Source organism: Platalea leucorodia (assembly GCF_965183815.1).
Source record: "Platalea leucorodia genome assembly, chromosome: 11".
Taxonomy (NCBI): Eukaryota; Metazoa; Chordata; class Aves; order Pelecaniformes; family Threskiornithidae; genus Platalea; species Platalea leucorodia.
In genome coordinates this window covers 8,119,102-8,142,985 of record NC_138833.1, presented here as the reverse complement: position 1 = coordinate 8,142,985, position 23,884 = coordinate 8,119,102, and the positions used below count along the sequence as shown (strand labels likewise).

At 49.1% G+C, this 23,884-nt stretch overlaps 1 protein-coding gene across 8 annotated transcripts in view; it reads right to left on the bottom strand.

The window, feature by feature from the left end:
* Positions 1 to 23,884, bottom strand: part of HDAC3 (histone deacetylase 3) — a 59,851-nt gene that overhangs the window by 15,319 nt on the left and 20,648 nt on the right. For 3 of the 8 annotated variants that reach the window (XR_014229432.1, XR_014229436.1, XR_014229437.1), the window contains 7 exons: positions 21,973 to 22,083; positions 19,071 to 19,188; positions 18,343 to 18,495; positions 17,609 to 17,772; positions 15,333 to 15,666; positions 10,484 to 10,615; positions 7,062 to 7,184 (listed from right to left, as the gene is read on the bottom strand). The gene's annotated coding sequence lies outside the window, so the exon portion shown is untranslated. Of the gene's footprint in view, positions 1 to 5,979; positions 6,021 to 7,061; positions 7,215 to 10,483; positions 10,616 to 15,332; positions 15,667 to 17,608; positions 17,773 to 18,342; positions 18,496 to 19,070; positions 19,189 to 20,988; positions 21,109 to 21,972; positions 22,084 to 22,621; positions 22,795 to 23,884 lie in introns of those variants that run through there. The other 5 variants (XR_014229430.1, XR_014229431.1, XR_014229435.1 and 2 more) reach the window with 5 other exon arrangements.

Sequence of the window (23,884 nt, the reverse complement as noted above, 5' to 3'; positions counted from 1 at the left end):
GTCCTGCTTTTAGCTGAAGAGATGGAGTCCATACACCCTATCATGCTCAGGCCCACTCCACCAAGCAAAAAAAAAAAAAAAAAAAAAAAGAAGAATTTAAATTTAAGTCTTCGTGCCAGAGGCAGCAGGTATGCGAGTAGGTGCAGGATGCGCGCAGGCACTAGGACTGGCAGGCAGCAATTTTTTTCTTTGCCATCGCTAGCTCCCGCTTGTAAGATCAAATGCAGAAAGCATTAAAGTGATGCCTACAGTCCCACAGACTTCAGACCTATCAACCACTTGTTTCCTGCTGACCTGAGCCAGAGTCCAACACAGCGACAAGCACAGAACTCAGCAGGAGGATAACGCAGAAAGACGTGTTTAAACACAGATGAAGAGATGCTTCCAGAGATGAGCACTGACCGACTGAGTCTCAAGGGATCGTCACCGAGCATGTCTGTGCCACAGGGTCCTGCAGCAGCACAGACATGTCTCTGAAGCAGCTTGCTAGGTAGGACATTCTGCCTTTTGGACTCCCACGTGACTGAATACAGGCAGTTACTGAAAAACAACTGCTCGTTACTTGTGCTGCTTCCCAACCTGTTACAGCAACCAGAACGATTCCCTGAACAGGCAGGTTCTGTCTCCAGAGCAGTTTTGCATTCAGATCCCATCCTCGGGCAAGCTATTGGAAAGGAGAATCATAGAATGGTTTGGGTTGGAAGGGACCTTAAAGATCATCTAGTTGCAACCCCCTTGCCATGGGCAGGGACACCTTCCACTAGATCAGGTTGCTCAAAGCCCCATCCAACCTGGCCTTGAACACTTCCAGGGAGGGGGCATCCACTGCTTCTCTGGGCAACCTGTTCCAGTGCCTCACCACCCTCACAGTAAAGAATTTCTTCCTAATATCTAATCTACATCAACCCTCCCTCTTTAGAAGACCTCAGAACAAGTGTACGTTATCACGGCCAGGAATAAGGTTATCCAGGAGCTGAGGAGGAGGAAGGAGACTAAGTTCAGGCTGCAGACACTAGACAAGTTACACACAGCTGGGCACAGGAGGAGATGCCTCCAGAAAGAGCATTGACAAGGGTCGAGTGATGGCAGAATCATTATCCTTCCCGGAGAGGGTCCTTCTAAGCCCTGAGTGCATCTTACCTGTAAAAATGGTACTCTGATCAATAAAAGTAAAAAAATTACAGAAACAGGCATTTCTGAGGTATTTTATCCTTCCTCTACTTCTCAAACTTTATAAAGGTTCCAGCGTTAGCAACAAGATCAGATTCATTTTCCACTCCCGTTTCTGACAAGCGGCAGCACTCTCATTTGAGGTCATGGTCTTAACTGCTAGAGAGCCCGCCCTCCTTGGTGCAGGATTGATCAGACCCGGGGTCCTGCTCTTCCCGTTCCCCACCTCGCTCTCTTCTTTCCTGTTACCCCACAGCAAGGCTAAACAGGACTGTGAAAGCTTAACGGTTCTGCTAAAGGAGGCTTTTTAGATCTGACAATTTGAAGGCTTCTTGCACTGAAGAAAGGAGAAAAAAAAAATCCTGATGGGAGTTTCCTACTGGCATTGCATGGCCAAATTTTTATTTTTTTGGAATTAAACGTGGCAGGAGAAAATGACTTATTCTGTTGGAGTTTTACCAGATGCTTTTGCGTTTCAAACACCAGATTTCTCCTATGTGGACAACCGAGAGTTCTTTGTCTCAAAAACAGGACAACTGAGACCATCTCAAAGTGTTTGGGGAAGACAAATAGGGAGCTCTTACCTCTTCAATTTTTTTCTTGCCTTTAAAAAAAAAAAAAGCAGGGATGGCGGGGGGTGAACCCAAGTAACCACACACTTTATAAAAGCTTGTACACAGGGAACAAGGACAGGAAGCATAGATTTTTCTAGAACACAGATATAAGGACAGATATTGTTTGGATCTTAAAAATCCATCAAGGCCAAAATTTACTCATCTAGACTCTCCCCAAATCAAAGTGAGATGGTAAAACTGCCTTCTCTACAGGAACTGAGTTAGCCTATTTGGAAACTTTGGTAATAAAGCTGGTACTAAGCAGCCCAAAGAGAATCACTGCTGTCCAAGCAGATTAAAGGCATTCATAGCCTTTTTTTGACAAATTAAGCACAGAATTTAAAACCATCACTGTTTGGTCATAAGGATGCTAAAAACATTATCAGGAACCAGGATGAGGAAGAAAAGGAGACTACAGATGTAAAGTCCCTACTGGGTGTGTAGCAGACAGACTGGGCAGAAGAGACTTTCTATTCATTTACTTTGAGAGCGTATAAGGGCTTACAAAACAAGACCTAGACCCAAGACTAACACTGAGCCCACACAGTGTCATAACCCGTATAACTCTGAAGCCTCTCCCTTATCTCCCCTACGTCGCCTTTTCACTTACAGCCCCGCAGCCCAGGTCTGTTGTGCTGTGTGTTGCAGTGGGAAGCAATTAGAATAGAATAGTTAATTACCACTGATGGGAGAGCTGATCTTCCTTTTCCTGCCCTTGCTTTGTGCTGTGAGCTGTAACCTTGTACCAGGGCCCTCAGTAGACAACAATAGGAGACGAGGGTCATTAATGCAACCGCTAAACATCACCCAAGGATGAGCAGCACTAAGCTTAATGGGCAATTAGCGCTGCAACATCTGCACCTAATCAAAGCCTGCTCCAATCAACACTCTCAGCCAAAGGATTGACAATGGGGAGACTGAGCAAGACCTGAAGAGTCCAAAGAGTTACTGCAGGAAAAGCATTTGGGGGACTCCTGGCTGCACTGGAGAAAGTGCTTATTCAGGGAGACTCCTGCTGTTTCTCATCCCAGGTGGCCACTGGGGAGAGCTTTCACTTTCCCTTTTCTCTCTTCTTCCTTTTATTGCCCCCCACCCCCCGCCCCAAAACTTAGACTGCTGTAGTTGATGTTTACCACTAACACCAGATCCTGAGAATAAATCTGTGTGCCTGTCAGCCTGTCTTGTCATCTCTCGTGAAACACTAGATAGAGAAAATGCAGAGACGGAGCATGAACAAGGAGCATGAAGCAGGAGGTGGAGTGGGACATCACACAAGGAACAAAACAGTGAAAAATGCAATTTTTCTGTTGGGGAAGATGCTGATGTGATTTCTATTTGTCTGACTGGAGGAAAAGTCACTTAACCAGAACCCCAAACGGCTCATACTCTGCCAGACTTGCATTCTTCTGAGCTTCACCAGCTGTGGCAGCAGCTTGAGCAAGTTCTGCAAGAGAAGTGCACAAACCAGTGGGACAAAGGTGCCTGGACCGGCACCAGGGTGAAGTCCAAGAGATGCAGAGTACAAATAGCTCCCTGACTACATGCCTCTCCCGTCCTTACATGAAAGGGCAGGCACAGAAACTCACCTGCACCATGCTAGCACTCAGCAGTCTCGTCCAGCTCCAGACCGCAGTCTTGGTCTTTTCATAAGGCAAGCAGTGAAACGCCAGGAAAACATCTGCCAGGGCCCAGGCAGAAGCACGGGTCAAGCTTTAGGAACAACCTCCTGATAAGCACCAAAGAGAAGCAGTTTCTGACTTGGTCCTACTGGCAGAGGATTGTCCAGACTCAACAAGTGCAGCTCCTTCCCCTTTTTTCTTTGGAGGTTCTTTCTTCTCTCGCCCTCCTGGTCTTTCTTTTCTGAGTACAGCAAACCTGGGTAAGCCAGGAGCTGTTGAATGAGCTTTTCTTCATGCAATGGCTAACCAGAACTGCCCTCCTAATAAGTATCAAAGCTCTGGCTGCCCCATGCAACAAACACCTTTACAAAGGGGTAGAGAAAGATCAGACTGCTGCTCTCCCTCGTGTTCACGGATACGGACACAGGTGACTCTCCCACAAAGAGCGAGATAACCTCCCTAAAGACATCTATTGCCTTAAATTAATGCAGAGACTTCAGGCCTGACAACATCCACAATATCTACCTGCACATCAAAGCTCAGCACGAGACACTGAACACCAAAGGATTTGTGGAGCAGCACGAGGGGAAGTGTTTCAGGAGACGTGTTTTGCAGGTTTGGTGCTGGAAGAGTGACTGAAAGATGCCGAGCATCATCACAGTCCCTAGACTTTCTTGCCCCCTCCTCTGTGTTGCACCAGAGTCAGGCTGTCACAGACACCCCCTTCTCTGGGAGCATGAACTGTCCCACCAACACTCCTGAGGCTCGCATGGAGGACCATGGAAAGGGTTTGCACCCTGTCCTGCGACTTCAACTGCCTCTGCCAGCTCCACACCATGAGAGGGATGACTGATGCATCTCACTGCTTAGATGCCTAAAACCTCACTGCTTCACCATGGGCTGGAACAAGCAGGGGGATCTGCACCAGTCCCAGGGTGACCACAAAAGCCAAGACACCCTTCTTGCTGTACCCCAACTATGGGGAGGGGGAGAAGCAGCACAGAAACCCAACCCTGCTCTGCTCCGCTGGGTGCTCACCCTTCGACACCTCGGGCAAGGGGGCTGCAGGAGCCCATAGCACCCCCAGCACTGCCCCCCACCCCACTCGCCAGTCCTGGAGGCAGCGCGCTGCCCAGTAACAAGGCAGGGGAGGACGAGCATCCCTCCCTCAGAGCTGACCTATGGCTGTGCCGCTCCTCCGTGTCTCCTCCCGCAGACGTACTGACGCCCCAGGCCAGCGAGCAGACAGCACGGCTGCTGCCGGCACAGAATCACTGACCTATTTTCGTATATGTGGGCATGCACAAGATCACAAACAAAGGGCGCTTTAGCTTAGGATATTTAAAGGAAAAGATACTCATTTAACTATCCCTAGAAACCACAGCCAGTCTTATGACGTTTATTATCTTCCTGAGAATCATCCTTGTGCGTGGCTGTGGGAAAGAAAAAAAAGAAAAAGCACAGAGCAGTTGGGTAAAAGCAAAACAAAAAGCTCCATTAAGCTGCAAAATCATATTTCTAGGAAAGCAACAAAAAGGGATATAAGAACTTGAGAATAAACTGGGCCTAGGACTTGATAAGCACAAGAGCGACCAGGACTCACCTACGTGGAAAGAACAAATTTCTGTAACAAGGAGTGACTGAGCAGTCCTGCAGGGATATCCCCCACCTCCCTGTCACTGATGAGCGAGCTGCTTGTGCAGACTCATCTAAACAGGCTTTAAACAAGTCAGCTTTCCCAGGGATTTTTGTTCAAGTTTGCGGACGGACTTGGACCAAATTGTGAAGTATTTAATCCGTACCTCTGGCAGGTTTTGGAGCTGGCAGCTTCAGCTGGTTTGAAGTTAGCCGGATGCATTTATGCCAGCTGCTATGTTTGTGCACATACCTGTAAGGGTGAAGACCTAGCAATTTTGTTCTCAGGTACTGGAACAATAGATGTCACAAAAGAAAACCCTTAAACTGCACTCCTTACTCTGCAAAAAGAACCCAAACAAACCCAGGAGCCCTACAGAGGTTCACAAAACTGTCTCCTGCAAACCACCTCTCATGGAAGGGAGAGATGTGCTGTGCACACTGCAGAGCAAGAGCCTGCAAAGAGGCAGGGACCAGGAGTGGACCACAGATGCATGAGTCCATCTCCGAGCCTGCAGCATCCTTGTTTGGTTGGTTCAGTGAAGTTCACTTCTGGAGAAGCCTCCAGCAGTTTGGATTGCCAGCTTGCTTCATATCCTGGATTGGGAAATGCCTGCTCACCCCTAAGCACTCCACTATACAACACGAAGGATGCAGTGATGAATAACAAAAATGGTTACTACAAATAGAGACACTGACAATAGTTACTCAATATCGCATGCTGGCGGCTCTCCTGGGGCTCTCCACACAGCTGGGAAAGGTGCTGCTGCCAGGATTTGTTGGTAATGAACCTGGGGCAACAATCTATCCCCTGCAACATGCACAGGCAGGAAGGAAAAAAAGAGCAAGAATAGATCTCAGCATCCTGAACAATGAAAACAGGAAAGTGCCTCTTGTATGGGGAGCCTGGACAAGACCAGCTCTGCAGCAAAGCCTCAGCTCCATCCCGCTTCCAGGCAGTTTGTGGGGTCTGCTCAGCCTCCTATGGAGATGTGGGTTAAAAAAAGCAATATTACAGCTAGAGCAACCTGCAACAACAAGGGAGGGAGGGAGGGAGGGCACCATTCAGCCTTGGGGGCTGGCAGGAGCCGGGGGGGGTGGGGGTGGGGGGGTGTCTCCAAGCAGTATTTAATCTGAAACACCATTTCTCTCTGCAGAGTGCCCCCCCCCAAATTCTGCATCCCCCCCTGCCTCCCGAAAGCCCCTCACTCTGCATGCCCCTGGGCACAAGTTGGGGCTCGCTGCCTCCCCCCACCCCAGCCCCGGTGCCGAGGAGGCCGCCACCAAGCTTTGCCTTGGCATGTCTCGCTCCCCCTCATCCTCCCCCCGCTTTCCCGACCTTTTTATTTTCTGCGTCAGAAACATAAAATGGAGACTGCAGGGAAGGAAAACACTTTGCCTAAGATGGCTGAGGGAAAAGAAGGATTTGCACGGTGGTGCATGAGCACCCTCTGCCGCTGGATGAGCTGCTCGGGGGGGGGGGGAGAAGCTCTCCAGCTCTGCTCCAGCCCCACAGGCTCAGGCAGAAAAAGAGGCTCCAACCAGCCCTAACTGGGTCATTTAAATTGTCCTTATAGCCAAAATATTTGCTTAAAAAACTTCAGCAGCCTTGTTGCCTCCTGAGCTCTCCTGGTTGCCTTTCCTCACCACCCCATTTATATTCAGCTTTTCCTCACTGTGTTAGATTCACAATCCTGAGGAAAAGGACAGTATTTTGTATTAAAACAGTGTGTTTCACACATATAACTCCTAACAACTAATGCCGCTGCCCTCCATATTTACATATTTTTCCAGGTTTGAGAAAAAACACCAAATTTCACCTGTATTAAGTTCCACATCAGGGTGAGCGCCCAAAGCCTGGTGTTACCTTTTGTGGGAACACGCCCAGGCCCAGGGATGAGAGAAAGGGCTGAAGACAGACATGGAGGGAGAACCAGCACCCATCTGAGTCAGGGCGACCAGATGCTGTCCCTAGGAAAAGTTCAGGGACCAAAGGATACATGCAAAACTAGCACAAGGATACCTTGCAAACCGCTCCCTGAGCATCCAGCTTTCAAGCCAGGAGTATGTCAGCATAGGGCTAAATCCAGCTGAATCTGAGGCTTAAATTCCCATGTGAATCTTGCAGGAAGTTCTCCCAGGATCACTCCAAAAAGGACCAAAAAGCATCACTCAGCTATGAGACAAAAAACACAAATAGATCCAGGATCCCAAGCCCTTTGCAGTAACTTAAGCACCGAGGAGGATGAGGAAGAAAAGCAAGGAGCTTTAAAAAAATGAAAAGACAGACAGAGAGAAAACACTTATACAGGTGACAGCAGGTAATATCCTAACACTGAAGGACTAAACTCAGCAAGAAGCAGGGTGCCCAGCACAGATTTCGGCACCATAGCTGCATCCATCCAGCCTGCAAGGACAGAGCCTGGCAAGCACCAGTTCTGGGGTACCAGCACTTACACGCCACACAGGCCACAGGCAGAAAGTCCCACTGGCTATATAACTAACTACAAAAATACCTTCAAGGGCCTCTTCTGGGAGAGAGCAATCCTTTTTGTGGGATCAGAGTGAGGCTGACCCAGAGCTGGAGTTCTGTGGAGATGCTCCTGCCGCAGCAGCATGCCGGGGTGCAGACAGAGTGCGGGACACCCAGGATGGGACACACAGGGAGGCTTGATTTTATTACTGTCATTGCCACAGCTGCAAAAACTACGGGCATGTCTCCCTGCATGGCAGGAGACAAGCGAGGCTGGCACTGGGACAGTAGGGAGCTCGGCAGGTCGGAACCGGCTGCCAGGGCAGGGGGATCAGCATCACGGATGCACTGATGAGCAGGCATTTTTGCAGTGTTGCCGCATAGGAAGGGGTATCAAAAGATAAGGTGCCAGAACACCTCATCCCATGAGCAATGGGGGACTGAAAAAATTGCAAAACATAGCTGTGGGGCTACTAAACACGGGTGTATTCCCAGCACACCCTGAGTGACTCAGTCTGGGAGTGCTGGGGAAGTGAGACATCAGGGTGGACCCCAGCCTGGCAAGATGTTGCCATGGGGCAGGAGCAATGGAGATGGGCAGAGCTCTGGGGAAGCCCAGGACTGGGGTATGCTGCCACTGCTGGGCAACTACCCGAGCCTCTAATGTCAGCAGGGAAGGGGGCTTGGGGGGTGCAGGAACAGAGGAGCACTACACCAGCACAACAGCAATGGCTCAGAGCACAGGGCAGGAATGGGGTGCACTGGAGAAGTGTGTGGAGCCCCACAACAGAGGGATGTAGAGAGGGGCTGGCATAACACCCCAGAGATGTTTCATTTTAATGGCACAAAACACTGCTCATCCCTGCTCCTGCTCTCAAACTGCCTAATAACTAAGCATCCAAAAGGCTGGTGACGCCAGCTGGGGGGTAAATACTGCCTTTGTGTGCCAGGGCAGGTGATTTCTCTCTGCAACCCCCCCATTCCCTCCAGCAGCAGATGGAGACCCCCTTCCTAATTATGGTCCTGTCACAGGCAGAAAAAAGAAAGACAAATCTCCCAAAGAAGGCTGTCTGACAGGACAAAGGCTCCTTGAAATGGGAGCTGAGCTGTTCTTTCCAGGATCAGAGCAGGGACGGAGGGAGGGGGGCACAGCACAAGGAGGGGGGCCGGGGCTGCCAGCAGCGCAGGGCAGGATGCGCACGCAGCCGGCACTTCCTCTCTTTGTCTGGAAAAGGAGGTCATGGGGGGGGGACGGGGGGGATGCAGGGGAGGATGCAGGGCTGCGTCAGCCCCTCGTCAGAAAAGCAGCTGATCCCTTCTCCCAATCCCAATCCTCTGACCTCATCCCCAGGAACTGAGCCAACACGGCTCAACTGCGCACATCTGGCGGATGAAAACAGCACTGCAAGGAACCTGGAAATATTAATAAACAACAAGGGGATCCCAGAGAAAACCCCCCAGTTTTCAAGGCCAGACAAGCCCCAATACCCACATGAAGCCAAAAAACCCTACGGCACCCCTGGCCCTAACCTGGGGTTCACCCAGGGGTCTCTTGAAGCTCAAATTGCAAATAAAATCACTGCCTGGTGTTGGCACCCCAGTGTGAACACCAAGGATGTGCGCTGCAAGCACTACAGGCACAGTCCGGCTCCCAGTATCTCCCAGTAAGCACCACACACCTGCAGAGAGCCCACCAATAACATCCCAAGTGCTTCTTGCAGCGGCAGCAGCCTGGCAGAAGCCCAGGACAGGCAGGAGCTGCACCCGAGAGCTGGGTACACCCGTCACCCGCAGCATCCCCAAAAGTAAGTGCTGGGAGCCGACTGCCACGCTGGCAGTGCCAGCACCAACGGGGACAGCAGCAGCTCCTCGCTCCCAAGGAAGTAGCCCTGGGTCACAGCCTGACCTTGCTCCCGCTGACTTTTCTACATGTTCTCTGTTAGAAACGCCACCTCCACCTGGCAAAATATCTGCACCAGGACGTCTGCTGCAGCTGAACCAGCGCCTGGGCACCGGCTGGGTGCCCTGGGGAAAGCACTGTAATGGCAGGAAAAGTGCTGCTTGCCTGAAAGTGTAAGGAAAGGTCAGTCCAAGACATACAGGCAACACCATCACCTATTGCAAGATGAAAACATTGACTGCTAAAATACATGGCTGTGCTACAGAAAGGTTCTGAGCTGGTTGTGGTTCTTCTCTCCGGACTGATGCATACGGGTGGGAAACAGTGGGAATGTATAAACACCTCCCAGACCAGCCACCACTGTACCCGTACTTATAGATTGCATATGTGTGATGAGGATTGACTTCAGTTTCTAGAAACTGAAGGCTACAGGCTCAAAACCCTCTCCTAGGGCATGATCCAGGGAAGAGATACACTACATACTCTGCAGAGATGAAACGCAAGATCTAGGGAGAAAGCCCTCCGAACAGGCTCTGCCTCCCTTGAAAAGCAAACGAACGTTCAGTTTCCCACCAGCACTGCTCCCAGAGCCCCATCAAGGTACACTGATGCCATTAGTGTGTGTTCCCCAACACCACTCCAGGACAAACGAGGAAGCAAGAGCGGGGAAACGGTTAGGAGATAACAGCCACAAGCTCCAGCAAGGCAAATCCTGAGTTGATATAAGGAGAATTATTATCACAAGGGTGGTTAAACACCAGAGAAGGGAACCCAGCTACATCTAGAGAGCTGGGGCAATTTCTGTCCTCGAAGAGACTCAAAAACACAACTACAAAAGACCCTGAGCAATCTCCAACTTCTGGGTTAGCCCTGTTGAACCCGAGACCTCCAGAGAAGCCTTTCAGTCTGAATCATTCTGCGATACTGGAAGGACACCTTGTGAGTTCCCCCAATCATTCTCCTCAGCAGACACTTTTGAACCACGATTTACCAGCTCCCAGGTTTGTGCACAGACTTCCCCATTTTGTCCAAGAACATTCCTGAGCAAAGAGGAAGAGAGAAGTTTCTGTACCTGTTCACTGCCGCTTCTCAGCCAACGTTGGCACAACATGCGTGGATGCTCGAGTAAGAGAGAAGCTACAGCTGCAGAATCCTGAAAGCCTCTGCCTCACCAGAGAGAGGTGATAGAGCCAGGGGCACTGGGCTGGAAAAAGAAAAGGGAGAGAGGTATTGGACAGAGGAGACATTTATGCCAGGGATCCCTCCAGAAAGGCATACCCTGAGCAAGAGGAAGCAATACCTCTCAGCATCCTGGAAATCTGAGGACATGTGAAGAGCAAGCGGGGATGCTTTAAATGCATTTGTGAGCATCTGGAGGGCGCAGCGAACCAGCAACAGACATTTTGCGAGCTAGTCCACATTGCTGGGCAGCATTTTCAGAAACCCTCAAAGTTTCATTCTCAAGAGAAACTTTGGCTTGGGTCTACACAAGGTGTTCAGGGCCCTGACCCCTAGCTAGGTGTATAGCTAGGTGTATAGCCCTGACCCCTAGCTAGCCACCTGAACATGAGCCAGCAGTGTGCTCAGGTGGCCAAGAGGGCCAATGGCATCCTGGCTTTTATCAGGAATAGTGTGGCCAGCAGGACCAGGGAGGTGATAGTGCCCCTGTATTCGGCACTGGTGAGGCTGCACCTCGAGTGCTGTGTTCAGTTTTGGGCCCCTCACTCCCAGAAGGACATCGAGGTGCTGGCGCGTGGCCAGAGAAGGGCAACAAAGTTGGTGAAGGGTCTGGAGCACAAGTCTTATGAGGAGCAGCTGGGGGAGCTGGCGTGGTTTAGCCTGGAGAAGAGGAGGCTGAGGGGAGACCTTATTGCTCCCTACAACTACCTGAAAGGAGGCTGTAGTGAGGTCGGGGTTGGTCTCTTCTCCCTAGCAACAAGCGAGAGGACAAGAGGAAACAGCCTCAAGGTGCGCCAGGGGAAGTGTAGGTTGGATATTAGAAAAAACTTCTTCACCAAAAGGGTAGTCAGGCATTGGAACAGGCTGCCCAGGGAAGTGGTTGAGTCTCCATCCCTGGAGGTATTTAAAAGATGGGTAGACGTGGTGCTCGAGGACATGGTTTAGTGGTGGACTTGGCAATGATTGATACGTTAACGGTTGGACTCGATGATCTTAAGGGTCTTTTCCAATCTTAACGATTCTATGATTCTATAAAGTCCCACTATCTGTTAATGGTACTTATGCTTCCATGCGTTAGGAGCTAAATACTTTCTAGATCTGGCCTTCTGGAGATAAGGAGTCACTGATTTCCAACAAAGCTCTGGATCTTATCAGATGGATAAGGAATTGGCTGGATGGCAGCATCCAAAGAATTATAATCAATGGCTCAATGTCCAAATGGAAATCAGTAATGAGTGGTGTCACATAAATGTCTGTTCTGGGACCAATAATATTTAATATTGTAATTAATGACATGAACAGTGGGATCAAGTGTATTCTCATCAATGTTGCAGACAACACCAAGCTGAGTGGTGCAGTTGATTCACTCGAGGGAAGGGATACCATCCAGAGGGACATGGACAGGCTGGAGGAGTGGGCCCATGTGCAACTCGAAGTTCAACAAGGCCAAGTGCAAGGTCCTGCACACAGGTTGGGCCAATCCCCAGTATCAGTACAGATGGGGGGATGAATGGATGGTGAGCAGCCCTGTGGAGAAGGACTTGGGTGTACTGGTGAGTGAAAAATGGGACATGAAGAGGAAATGTGTGCTTGCCACCCAGAGAGCTAATCGTGTCATGGGCTGCATCACCAGCAGCGTGGCCAGCAGGTTGTGGGAGGTGATTCTCTCCCTCTGCTCTGTCCTTGTGAGACCTCCCTGGAGCACTGTGTCCAGCTCTGGGGTCCCCAGCACAAGATGGACCTGTGAGGGCGGGTCCAGAGGAGGCCACGGAAACAGTCTGAGGGCTGGAATACCTTGGCTGTGGAGAAAGGCTGAGAGAGTTGGGGTTGTTCAGCCTGGAGAAGAGAAGGCTGAGGGGAGACCTTGTTGTGGCCTTTCAGTACTTAAAGGGGCTTATAAGAAAGATGGAGAGAGACTTTCTACCAGGACCTCTCATGACAGGACAAGGGGCAAGCGTTTTAAACTGAAAGAGGGTAGATTTAGGTTGGATATAAGAAAGAAAATATTTTACAATGAGGGTGGTGAGACGCTGGAAAATGTTGCCCCATCCCTGGAAGGGTTCAGGGTCAGGTTGGACGGGGCTTTGAGCAACCTCATCTAGTGGAAGATGGACCTGCCCATGGAAGGGGAGTTGCAACTAGATGATCTCTGAAGGGCCCTTCCAACACAAACCATTCTATGGTCTCTCAACATTACTACCTCCTGCCTCTCTAGATTACACCTACCAGAAAATAAAACAGATAAATACAGAAGGAACTTTATCCACAGGCTGTTTGACATGGAAAACCACCCAACACAGAAAACGATTGCACACTCTTGAATGAGTTATTTGCAGCAGCACACCTGAGGCGGAAACATCTGGGCTGCACTGTGTTATCAACACAGCCAGGGCAAGCATTGCCCCAGCGCACAGCTCAGGTCTGCAGGGCTGGAGCACGTAAAGGATCAACTAAAACAAGAACGAAAATTATTTTATGTGATTCTTTACAAGCAATTAAGAAAGCAAATGAAATCACTCCCACCGAGGGAACCGCTGGGTGACAGGGCTCTGCTGCTGCTGGCATTAGTGCAGAGCAAGGGCAGTGCTACCCTGGCCACAGCTCTGGTCGCCAAGCTGGCCACACTCTGGGTGGCAGAGGATTTGCTGGGCCACTGTGGAAGCCCACACAGCAAAGGCACAGATGTGCAGCAGGGAGCAAACTCCGCTCCTCTGCAGCCTGCTGACACTTGGGCCAGAAACCTGCCTCTGACGAGCTCTGCAGGTGCTCCCTTGCACTGGCACCCCCAGACCTCTCCGGCAGCACAGCCAGGACTCGGCTCCCCGCAAAAATCCACACCCAGGACTGGAAGCTCACTCTGACAGGCTCTCAAGCAGGGCTCTAAACACAGGCCGCAGCAGGGACACAAAGCCTCCATGCAAAACCAAGAGATCCATCTGCCACCTGGTGTCCAAAAGCAGCTCTGCACCGTGACCTGAATTGCTGAGAGACTGAGATTTTAACCTGCATGAAATGGAAATAATACAAACCTCGGGACAAGCAGCACCCGACTCTGCCGCAGAAACTCCGGGAGCCACCCTACCTGTCCTAAACACCTGCAGGTTAAGAGTAGAGCAACCCAGACCTTCAGAAAACACCTGAAGCTTTTCCTTCATGCAGGTTAATTCTGGCCCAGTAGGAAACTGTTTGCCAGGCACCCAAGTCCTACGGACACCTCAAACTACGAAACTTAACTAAAAAGAAAAAATAATCAGGGCATTCAGAAAAACAGCCTTCAACTTAGAAATCAAAAGCAGAGGGGAAACGCCAAGCAGATGCTTCCAGTACCAGCAGGAGAGCAAGGAGCTGCTGACAAAAAAGGCAGCGTAAAACGGCCTTGAAGCAAAATCTTGCTGTCCCTGCAGCTGGTGCCACCACCGAGGCAGGTCCTGGGCCGTGCCCTTCAGCAGCCAGAAGAGTCAGGGCTGGCCCCGGGGCAAAGCACCAAACAACAGCCATACACTTTGGTGAAGAACAGATTTCTCTGATGAACATGCAGTTCTCTTCCTCTGATCAAGAAGAATAGCTCAAAGGCATGAGACTTTTCTCTCCTTCCTCCTTCTTAAGGAACATAAGGTTGGGGATGTCTGTGTACATCACCTTCCAAGCCCTCCTATTCATATATGCCCTATAGTGAACATCTGCAGGGCTTGCCCTAAGCGCTGGGATGTAACACAGTCCCAAACCTCAGGGCAGGGGCAAGTCCCTTCCAAAGGGCAGGGCCTGCAGGTGCAGGCAGAGTGAAGGGCAGAGAGCGTGCTGGCAGGAATGCTGCGTCTCCCCAGGCAATGCACACACACAGTGCCTGGGTCCTGCTGCTCTCCTGCCTCAAGTGCAAAGGTGGGAAAATAGCTCCATAAATGTTTAACAGTGAGAGAGATGTTACAGAGAGCACTTAGAGATAGGGGACAAGAGCTCCAGCATCTACCTGGTAATGCAGGAGGAAAGAGAGTAGAGAAAACCAGCGAGAAAAGCCATAACTGGCTGTACATGGTGCCAAGCAGACATCTCTACCAGGCAGCCTACTTTTAACACAACTGTTGGGACAGGTAACCAAGCAGAAGCAAGAGGAATGGTGCAGAAAGAAAGCACAATATCCATACTCGAGAGGATGCAAGGCACAGACGGTGCAGCAGTGCACCACGTGCCACAAAGTCCTGTTACTGCCACAAACCCTGCCTACAGCCGACGTAGCTCTGCCTTGCAGGCTGCTTGCGAGTCACACAGAGATGCAGGCATCGTGCAGCTGTGGCTTAGCCAGGAGATCCCTCCTTCCCCTCATAGCTGAAGAGGACCACGTCACCTGGAAGGGCCTCCCGGCCTTCACGCAATCTTGCTAAGGACTGCCAGCTTATTAAGCCAGGTTACACCGGTGAGACACCTCAGGTCCCAGCTGAAACCAGGACACCACCAGAGCTTTCAAAGGAAAGCATGTGCCAGCAGGCTGCAAGCCAGACCTCCCGCATGGTTTCAGGAGGACCAAGCACTTCAGGTTCCTGTGTGCTCTGCCCTGCCCTCTCTGCATTCAGAGGCAAAGAAGAAATCACCTCCTTCTACAGAAAATTGCCTTTTCTATACAGTAGAGAAAGCAGGGCCATGAAACCCCTCAGCCAGGGTGATGTGAGATGAGACACAAGGGAAAGGACGAGCTTGCTGGGGTGAAAGAACAAGGTGTAAGGTGGCCTTGAAAATGTAGGTCCTACCTTAGTCCAATGTGGTCTTTGCCGTTGTACGGCTGGCTGAGCATCTTCTTTGGAGATGATCCCCACGGAAGCAGTCGAGGTGCACAGGCTCCCCCGAATCTGAAGCCAAGGGCAGGAGGGGGAATACCCATTCTTCATGGAGGCGGTGGGATGTCAGAACAACCCAGGAGCGGAGGAGCTGGTGGGAAGTCTCCAGAAACAGTCCCTGGTAGTGGACGGGTGACAGTTGCTGTATGTTCCCTGCAGTGCCTGGAAGCGAAGCTGCAGGCAGGGAAGAAGAGTATGAAGCCATTTTTCTTTTGGTGCCTTCAAGATCTTCTTTCAGCCTCTCCATCTGAAACAAACAAGAACATGCTGGTGGTCAGCTCATGCTCAGTTGCCCAGAGCAAAGAGGGTACCACCCTGAAGCACATCCCAAATGATCAAGCTTATCTCAAATGCCCATCCGTCTCCTCAGAAGATGCTGCCAACTTCCCTTGTCAATGAAAATGAGCAGAAGGCAGCATAACAGGTGACCCGTACCATCACTTGGGGACTTGAAGTCCTCCTCCCATGTGCTGATAGAGGGAAAGATGCATTCCTGCAGCAGGGCGACCTCAGAAGAGGTCTGGTGAGCAAGCTACAGCTGGAAGCACAATAGTGAAGTAGAGTCTGTTCCCAACCCCAAAAGTCAGTTGTTGAAACAGGCCTCAGAGACATGTGGTGGTTTATTAGGTCTGTCTCAACTGTCAGGAAGCTGGTGAATATATATAGAAGTGTCCCAGCGATCTATGTCCATAAAGATCAAACAGGGTGCTAGAGATGCACTGTGTAGCGTAGAAACAAAACTCCAATTCTCTGTTTGCACCATCCTAGTGCCAGTGAGGATAAACAGGGAAGAAAATCTGTGGATCTGCAGGACAGCCAGAGCCTGTGCTCTTATGCTGCTGTGTCCACACTACAGTCAGCCTGTAGCTCTTGCTGTCTGACACCTCAGAGACCCTGAAAGACCTTCTCTTGTGCTGCACGACCCCTTTTCACCACATGCCCTCCTCTCCTCTCTCAGCTTTTGACCTGACCCTGGCATCAGGCACTACAAGCCTGGTGAGATGAAACCTCTTGCCCACAGTTTCCAGTATCTCAGAAAGGAGAGGTATCCCCTGGTCAGCTCACTCCTGCCTCGTGATGGGGCAGAGGCAGAACAGGAGCTGCCACAACCAACTGTCCAAGAGAGCAAGAACAATCCAAGGAGCCCAAGAACTGCAGCAAAATTAGTCAAATATTTCCCTCCCTCTGACCTGTGCTTTCTGAACTTGTCAAAGGTAAACAGCCAGAGGGAGAAGGCTCAATAGAGAGATGTTTTTCTTCCTCTCCTCCATCAGAGGAGTTGCTTACAAAAGTATGTAGTCACCAAGAAAGGGAATTCTATAGAACTTCGATTTCAAGACCATGTGTTTTGTATAAACAATTGCAAGAAGCTTTATCTTGCTTTCTGTTATTTTTCTCAGGAGTAAAGTAGTAAATATGTTTCCAAAAAAATAACCAGTGTGCATTTTCTATTCTATCAGACACGGGACTTAAGAGCAGAAATGTCCACGTTCAAATCCAAAAGTTTCCTTAACTGTTCGGTCTTTGCTCTCCAGAGAGCAAAACCAAGTACGCACAGACTGCCTGGGGTCCAGGCAGAGCATGGCACTCGGTGCAGCAACAGGAGACTGTTTGAACTGAGGTCATCAGCAGGGCAGATCTGGGTGATGCTGAGCTGAAAGAAGCATGAGAGGGGAATGCTGGACAAAGTACAGGAGGAAAGATTCAAGGTAGACATCTCTATTCATATTAAATCTAAGATTGAAACCTCTTTAGAGCACAACAAAGCACCAGAGCTGCCTGTGGAGTGGAAGAGCAGGACGAGAATCAGCTCAAGGAAAGCTGACCCAGAGACTACTTTTGGGCTAGGGAGAAATTAGTCATCTGTGGACTGATCCTGCTGGCCTCAGGTCTATGGATACCGCCAAGAGAATAAGAAAGCAGGAAGCAGCCGGAGCAGCACCAGTGTCATTCAGCCTCTTTGTCTTTCTCCCATCTCTACCTGTTTAAGCAAAAGTGGCTCAGAGCCTCCTGAGGGCACTCCCCAAATCGCTGACCAGGGGAGCCTCTCATCATTGTTTTTCCTCCTTCCAACATCATCTCTCCCCAGAGAAAGACAGGAGGTCTTTGAGGAGAACACAGTCTCTGGCCTGCTGTAACCCATCCCCAACTCATCAGCCCAAGTCTCAGCCTGAGAAGGACCTCCTCACTTAGATGGGAAACTTTGCTTGCCAGCTCCTGCTTCTCCGCAGTCATCTGCTGATTCTCCACATCCAGCATCTCCTTCCCACCACGTGCATCAAGTAGTTTCTCCTCAAAGTCCCTTTTCGTCTTCTTCATTTCAATCTGCAGCCCTTCTGTGCAGTCAGTTCAGCTGCAGAGGCAACAAACAGGGCTGAGCAGCAATGTACAAGGAGTATGTGTATATATAGGGATGGGGGGGTGCTTTTCCTCAAAACCTCAACCACCCAGCCCTCATGCAGTACTCCAGTCACAATCAAAGATAAAGACTCATGCCTCTGACTAAACCAAGAGGCAAAAAACCCCTCCTAACAGCCCATCTCCAGTTGCACAGTGTTGGCCTCAAGTTTGCCAAGGCACACATTCATGCTGCAACACAGGCAGCAACACCATTCTTGCTGGGAAGGATTCACTACAGATCTGGCACAGTCTGGAGGCAGCTGCTTGCACCGCAGTGACGGGAATGGCATTTTTCAATTCCACCCCATCACAGCTTCCATTATTTCCTACCAGACAGAAACTGCTGGGGACTATCTAGCTGCCTGTGAGTTCAAAAGGTAGGGGAGACCCATGCCCACACCTCAAATGTTGTTTTCCCTCACTGTGACAGCTGCAACCTGTTGTTTTTTTGGTTTTGATTTTTTTTTTTTTTAATTAAGATGTAAGTACGTGCTCTGTCAGAAAGATCAAGCACAACATGTACATTGGTAATCAATTAGACAGAAGTGAGTGGCAGCTCTTGCAGTCCAGCATCAGGTAACCTATCTGTTACCCAACCACCTCAGCAAAAAACTTTGTCTCTGGTTCCACCACTCTGCTTCAGTTTTCTCCACCTTGGTTTTATCAATCAAGTTATCTAAAAAGAAAAAGAAGGGAAATACAATTAAGAAAAGCACTGCTGTAAACACACTCCCCTTTTCCTTCTCCAATACATCCCACAAGCCTCAAGATGCCCCATGCCACTCACTGCAGGGCTGTGCTCTGCCCTTGCTGGAGAAACCCCCTCTGCCCACTGTCTCCTACTGCAGAACCTCTGCTTGAAGACTGACATGCCCTTCTCTTAGGGAGCACACCACAGAATAATGGTTTCTTCTGGAAGCTGCTGTCAATATAAACCACTGAATCCTGGCAGCACTCCCTGCCCAAACACAGAAGTGTTCTGGATTTGATATGGGTGGAATCGCTGTGCCCCAAGCAATGCGACACGTGTCCCACGTGAAGTAGTGAAGATCAGCCTCGATACCCATCCCATGTGCTGAAAACAAACACTAGAAGACAGCTCAGCTCAAGGAAAAAGTATGGAGAGAAGAAGAAGAAGGTCTGATGGCCAACAGCTCCAGTTGAGTACAGGGATGAAGTGACAGGGTTTGCTCTAGGACCATGATCTGACAGGGCTGGTTTCAGCCAAGCTATATCAGCGAAAGGACTTACCTATCCACTGCTCAGGGTTCATATGTCAAGGTGCTTGCACTTGAAGTCAGGGTCAGCTCCGTTCTTGTACACTACGATTTGGGAGTCATATTCATCAGCTAGCCAATAATAGTGAGGTCTGCAGCAGAAGATGACAAAGCAACAAAGCATTAATATTCCTGCAAGCAGTCGTGTTCAAATAAGGAAAGGTCCCACAATGAAGTATTTGTTGTTGAGTTTACATAAAGATGCCCAATTATAACTTTTCAAGATTTCAGAGAACACGAACGAGGAAAATGTGGAAAGGCATCTCCATGCAGGACAAGCAAGCAAGCTAGGACTTCTCCAACTAGACAGACGGTGAAGGAGAGGAACAACAGAGGTTTAAAATGATGAATTGTAAGGGTATGGAAAGGATGAGGAGGATTCTGCAGTTCACCGTCTATTGAAACAAGACTGGAGCCATCCCACAAGATCAGGAATTGGGTTCAAAACAAACAGAAGGAGGGAGCTGCTCACGTTAGAGGCAGCAGAGCTGTGGCTCCCTTGCCCTAGATCTTATGGATGCTCAGAGATGATGCAGCCTCAAGGGGGACCAGGCAGGTTTTTGGAAAACAAATCTACTCAGGGTTACTCACTGAAACTACACCTGACTCGAACAGTCTTGGAGCAGTGTGTGCTTGGAGGCCAGAAGAGCACTGAGGGAACTGTTATAGATGGTTCCCCTTTCTCACGTGCTTCCCCAGGCACCAGCTTCTGGCCACTGTCTCAGGCAGGACATTCAGGCAGACCAAGTAATCAAACATTTGGTCTGATACCCTAAAGTATGTTCTCTTAAATAAAAAGCTTGCTTTTTAGATAACATGGGGTCTCTTATTTCTCAGAATCTCCAATAGAAGCAATAAAGCATCAAGAGATCAATGGCAAGTAGACTCCATACTAGCCAACCCTCAGCTTTTTGACTAGCATCTCCCCTACCGCTGGCTAGCAGCTATTTCTCCTCTAAACTAATCTTTATCCTCTGCCCCTGCAGTATAGGTTCCCCCTCTGCTCACACAGGCAGCAGCGAGCTCACCCCTCTCCTACTGGCAGCAACCTTCACTGTCGTTCACCCAGGAACAGCAACTCCTGAATGAGTTCAGAAAACAACTTTCAGAGCTCAGCAGTTGCTAGAAGGCAATTGTCTCAGCTATTCTTAGACCTTCCAACAAGTTCTTTCCTTCATCTTTGCTTTACGTGGGACTTCTAGTTGCTTTATTTTATTCTCTTTCATCTAATGATTTGTCCTGTTTGTTTGGCACAGTATCTTTCCCCTTGTGAAAGTCAACTTCTTTCAAAATGGAGAGCATAAACCACAAATGTAAAAAAATCCACAACAATCATCTGACTACACAAAGTTGTGAACTCTGCAACCATTTGCAAGGAAGCACACAAAGAGCAATTTAAAAGGAGCTTGCTCTACACACGAATGTGCCAGATTATATCCTTGGCGTATTTAAGCACAGTGGCAGATATATGGAAGGAGTACGTGCATAGATATGGAAAACAAAGGGTTGAAGACTATTTAACTTTTTTTTTTTTTTTTAAACTAATTTCAAGTAACTTTAAGCTTTCAATAACCCTTTAGGTGAGCACCACCTTTTGCATGAGGATTTCCCTGGGGATCCTCTGCATAATACTCCTCTCTCTTCTCCCTAAAAATATTAGTCTTACAAGTCTTCCTCACAATTGAAAAGAACAAAGCCACTTTAACAAAAAAGGAAAACAGAACAGCTGTGAAAAACAGAGAATTTATGAATTTTCTCTTTTCTGCTCTTTGCAGGCAAAGGCACAAGAAGAATCACGCCAATTTTGTTAATCTGTTTTTAAGAATAATTTGGAGTAAGAACAGCAGCAAACTGGCTGCAGACCACAGCCAAGCAGCACTAGATATACATACCGTCACCAAAGCCCTTAGAAGGAGGCCACCCTCAGCTTTTGGGCTGTAGGTCCTAGACAATGGCATAGACTTGCATGCAAGCAGACTCCTGCCACGTTCTCCTTAAAGCCTCTCACTTTCCTGTCAAAAAACAACCCTAAAATTCCCATTCTGTTTTCTGATGAGGCGATTTAGTGCCCCAGGGAATGATACCAGAACTGATCTTTGAGGGGAAAGAGTGCAGGGGTGTCCTGGTTTCAGCTGGGATAGAGTTGATTTTTTCTTCCTAGTAGCTGGTATAGTGCTGTGTTTTGGATTTAGTATGAGAATAATGTTGATAACACACTGATGTTTTAGTTGTTGCTAAGCCGTGCTTACACCAGCCAAGGACTTTTCAGCTTCCCATGCTCTGCCTGGTGCACAAGAAGCTGGGAGGGGGCACAGCCAGGACAGCGGACCCAGACCGGCCCAAGGGCTATTCCATACCGTATGGCGTCATGCTCAGTCTATAAACTGGGGGGAGTTGGCCAGGGGGCAGTGCTCGCTGCACGGGGATGTGCGTAGCATCGTTTGGCGGGTGGTGAGCAATTGTATCGTGTATCACTTGCTTTGTATATTATTATTGTATTATATTATTATTACTACTACTACTACTATTCTATTTCATTTTACTTCAATTATTAAACTGTTCTTATCTCAACCCATGAGTTTTCTGACTTTCACCCTTCCAACTCTCTCCCCCATCCCACTGGGGTGGGGGGAGTGAGCGAGTGGCTGTGTGGTGCTTAGCTGCCGGCTGGGGTTAAATCACGACAAGGGGCCACTTCTGGGGGCAGGGATGGAAAGGTTTTGGTTGAGTCTCTCACCCATGAGGAGGGCTTGGGAGTTAGCAGGGCAACAAAGACTCACCTCTTTACTCTTGCCCACCCCATCAAAGGCCAGGCCTGAACTACCAGCTGCCTCCTCCACTTTCCAGATCAAGTCAAGCAGTGAGCTGCTCCTTACCTTAAGGAGGTGTTGAAATCCAGGATGCATCAGCTCCCCACCAATGTCAACTCTGAAGTCCAGCTCATGAGGAGGGTTGATTGTGGAATTGATTAGCTGCACACAGGCCACCTAAAAAAACAAATTATTAAACCTATTAAACAAAAAATCAGGAGATACCTTCTGACCATGAGCTGGAAGTCAGTGGTTCAGGTCTTACAAGGAGGCCAGAAGACCACGTACAAAGCTGCAGCAAAAAAAAAGCAGTAAAGCCAAAGGCATTTTTCATCGATACCAAATCCATCCTGCTACAAGTTCTCCAGCTCCTGTGTTAGGCTCCAAGTGCCGTGTCCACAATAACCTGAGGAATTAAGTAGCTTCAGTGCCCCTGAGTCACCACTCTTCAGGCATCCAACAGAGGCTGGAATTGCTCCACCTCATCTATTCCTGCTCCTTCAGTCAATGCCTCCAGAGCTTGCTCATCCCCGCCGTGAGACAGGATCAGCTGCAGTCCCACAGGGCTGGACAAAGAGATGGAAAGTATTTTGTAAGACCCAGGATAAGTATATGATTGAGGTGATGGTACCAGAAAATGTACAGCAGGAGAAAAAGCAAAAAAAAGTAGTGTGAGGATAGTAAGGATTTAATAAAGAGGAAGACACTTCACCACCTTTTTCCCTGCTCGTTCCAGCAACTGCACCAAGGTACCCAGGCAGACACCACAAGGCAGAAGCTGTGGGTGGGGGTGGTTGTCTCCAGGCACTAGACAAGGCCTTTGCCTGGTTGTTCACAAAAGCCTCCAGGTATCAGATGATCTCATGTCTGCTCCGTGTCCCATAGGAGCTGTGAGGAAGACGATCAGCCAGGTGACAAACTTATGGAACAAGATACATCCCCTCTCCCCTCCAGAGCTCCTTGACAAGGCTCGAAACGAGGCTGTTAGCAGCCACACCAAGATCCCACCTTAATTGCATCTTATAGAGAAAAGACAGGAGAAAAGGTCGTTCATGCAGGAAATCACTAGACTGAGCCCTGATATAGCCAATATCAGATATATATGTGTCAATATTTGGGGGCTGAACTAGATGATCTTTAAAGGTCCCTTCCAACCCAAACCATTCTATGGTTCTATGCTAACATTCATATTGCTACAAACTGCCTCCCTCTATGCACAGGAATCCCTCAACTCCATCCCAAACACAGATCTCAGCCCAGATGTAAGTAGCTGAGATGCCACAAGATGACATAGTAGGATGAAAAAGAAAAAAAAAAAAAAAAAGGTACTTGCTCCCCACACCCCCATGAACAGAGCACAACATTGGCATTGTGAATCCGAGCACTTTCCAGAAATCTCGTGAAGAAAAAAATAACGGGATTGCAAGACAGCAAGTCAACCTCAAGAACTGCAGGAGAGATGTGTGAATGTTATCAGCTGCCATGAAAAAGCAAACCCCCCAAATGCCAGTGGCAGGAGCAGCAAGAGGAAACCAAGGGCAGGCACTGCCAGGCATGAGGGTAGGAAGAAAGGGCTGAGCTGCAACCTGTTTAAACAGTGTTTATAGAGGAGGAGAGATGGGGTAATGAGGGAGCGGAGGAGCTGAAAACAGTCAAGTGGAGAGGGTCAAGAAAGGACGTATAGAAACACTCAGCTCATAAATGCAATGTCTCAGTGCAAACTGCCCAGAGAAACTGTCAAAAAAAAGCATCAAGTGAACTTCAGAGAGAATATGGCCACATAGCCTAGTCCCCAGCCTCAGAAATTACTGAGAAATTTCATTGGAAATCCTGCTCCAAGACACCTTTTTTTCTCTCCCCCCTCTAAAAATTATCTCTGGCCAAGGTTTTGAAAGGATATCAAAGCAGTCAAGGCTTATTCAGGTTTAAGGCAGAAGATATTTGTATGCAAATAGCAGGGGGCTTCACCCCAAATTAA